The sequence below is a fragment of the Gossypium hirsutum genome, chromosome D06 (genome assembly GCF_007990345.1).
Source record: "Gossypium hirsutum isolate 1008001.06 chromosome D06, Gossypium_hirsutum_v2.1, whole genome shotgun sequence".
In the NCBI taxonomy this organism is placed as follows: Eukaryota; Viridiplantae; Streptophyta; class Magnoliopsida; order Malvales; family Malvaceae; genus Gossypium; species Gossypium hirsutum.
In genome coordinates, this window is record NC_053442.1 from 25,180,596 (window position 1) to 25,183,198 (window position 2,603).

At 35.0% G+C, this 2,603-nt stretch overlaps 1 non-coding gene across 1 annotated transcript; it reads right to left on the reverse strand.

The window, feature by feature from the left end:
- Window positions 1–1,950: 1,950 nt before the first annotated feature.
- On the reverse strand, window positions 1,951–2,057 carry LOC121219018 (small nucleolar RNA R71). Its single transcript, XR_005915501.1, has one exon. It is a non-coding gene; the product is annotated as a small nucleolar RNA R71 (small nucleolar RNA).
- Window positions 2,058–2,603: the final 546 nt, after the last annotated feature.

Sequence of the window (2,603 nt, forward strand, 5' to 3'; positions counted from 1 at the left end):
AATCCCATTCTTAATACATTTTTGGATGATTAATTATGTAAATTAGTGAATTTGATGCTCCTAATCTTTTAAATTCATGTTTCTATACTTAGGAGAGCATTTGGGAGTGAAATAAGCGAAAAACGAGCTAAAATTGGACAAATAAAGCTGTTTCCAGGATCCACATAGCCTGGGCATTTCCACATGCGCTGGCCACTCGCCCATGTGCCAGCCCGTGTCGATATCGCATCCTACTTCCCAAATACGCGGAAAAACCCAATTTTTAGGCTTTCTGAGCATTCTAAAGTCTATAAATACCAATTAGAAGAAGACCTAAGGGGGCACTTTGAGGAGGTCAAAGAAAACACTCGAATAACACCATAAGAGCCAACTCAGAAGCGGATCTCCTTCAAGATTGAAGATCTCCTTTTAACTTCTTTAGAAGTTTTATTGAATTTCTTTATGTCTTATGGTTATCTTAACTTGGAGATGTTTCTATTCAGAATTATGAACTAAATTCCCTAGATACTTAGGGAAGATGAAACCTATGATGAATCTTATTATTTAATTTCTAATTTACGCGATAAATATTTGATTCTTGTTCTTAATTATGTATGTTTATTTCTTGTTTTAATATTTTTGAGATATTAATTCAACTTTAATGTGCTTATTTCAGTGGAGCAAAAGTCCCTGTTTAAGAGTAGATCTAGCATATTTGAGTGGAGTTGCATGCAATCCTAGAAATAGAACGACATAAATATATTGAATTAGAGTCAAATCTAATAGGGGAATCCATAGATCGAGTTAATGCGACAATAGGGGTTTTAATTAGAAAGAGATTTCAATTAATCAATCTAGAGTTAGTTGTTCTTACTTTCGAAAGATATATTAACATAATTTAGGGATTTTTACGGATCAAGACACAAGTGAATAAATCGTTTAATTCAGATTCATAATAATAGGTGAAGTCTAGGTGGATTCTTTCCTGGGTATTGTCTTTCTCATTGGTTATTTTTGATTATTTTCATATTTCCTTTTCTGTTGCGTTCTTAGTTAAATTAGATTAGTACATTTAGATTAGAAACAATCACTCCAATTTATCGGCTTAATAATAGAAAAACAGTAATTACTAGTACTTTTAATCCTCGTGGATAAGATATTCCGTACTCACCATAGCTATACTATTGTTCGATAGGTGCGCTTGCCTTTGTCGTAATTATAGTTAGTTTAGTGACCATCAAGTTTTTGGCCCTGTTACCGGGGACTAAAATATTTGGAACACTCGATTTTTATTAATTTAGCCATTTCTTATTTTTATTATATTTTTTATTTTTAGTTTAATTTTTTCATTCTAATTTTTCTTTTCTTTTATTTGCTTCTTGCAGGTTCCTTTAGTTTATGACTAGAAGAAACCTGTCGGGACCATTACTATTTGACAGCGAAATTGAAAGTACAACTCGTAGAAATCATAGAGAAGCAAGGCAGAGTCGACAGGGTATAGTAGACGAGTAAGAGGACATTATTATTATTATTATTAAGGAGATAGGTGATAATCAGAATAATCAGCTACCTCCTGCAGTTGCTGCAAATTCATATCCTGTTCCTCGTACTATGTACTATTATGCCAAGCCGACTCTAACTGGAGTTGAATCTAGTATTGCGCGACCCATTATTACTGTGAATAATTTTGAATTGAAGTCGAACACTATTCAAATGGTACAACAATTTGTTCAGTTCGATGGTTTGCAAGACGAAGATCCAAATACTCATTTGACTAATTTTCTGGAAGTCTGTGATACTTTCAAGATAAATGGAGTTTCTGACGACGCCATTCGCCTACGGTTATTCCCTTTTTTGTTGAAGAACAAAGCTAAACAGTTGTTGAATTCTTTGCCACAAGGTCTTATCACTACATGGGATCAAATGACCTAGAAATTCCTACAGAAGTACTTTCCACCGACTAAGATAGCCAAGTTGAGGAATGATATCTCTTCCTTCGTTCAGATCGACATAGAAATCTTATATGATGCGTGGGAGAGGTATAAGGACTTATTGAGACAGTGCCCTCACCATGGGTTACCTCTATGGCTACAGGTTCAAACCTTCTACAATGGTTTGAATCCCTCAACTAGGCAGTTGATTGATACAGTAGCTGGTGGTACTCTGAACAATAAAACACATGAGTGGCTTATGAGTTTATAGAAGAGATGAGACTGAATAATTATCAGTGGCAAGTCATGAGGACGAAGCCGATGAAAGCATCCGGTGTTTTTAATTTTGAGGTAGTCACCATGTTATCAAATTAGGTAGAACAATTAAATAAGAAAATTGATGGTTTATATGTTTTACGTAGGTACATCCGGTGATGCAATGCGATACAAATGAAGGAGAAATGAACAATCCAGAATGTTTACCCTACGGTCCTAGCACAGAGAATGAAGAAGTCAATTCTATGGGTAATAATTTTAGGCCTCAATATAACCCTTATAGTAATTACTATAATGTAGGTTGGAGGAACCACCCTAATTTCTATTGGGGTGGTCAAGGAAATCAAAGAGCACAATCCCCTCCAAGATTCCAAAAACTTTACCAACAAGAGAAGAAGCCGAACCTTGAGGAGATGT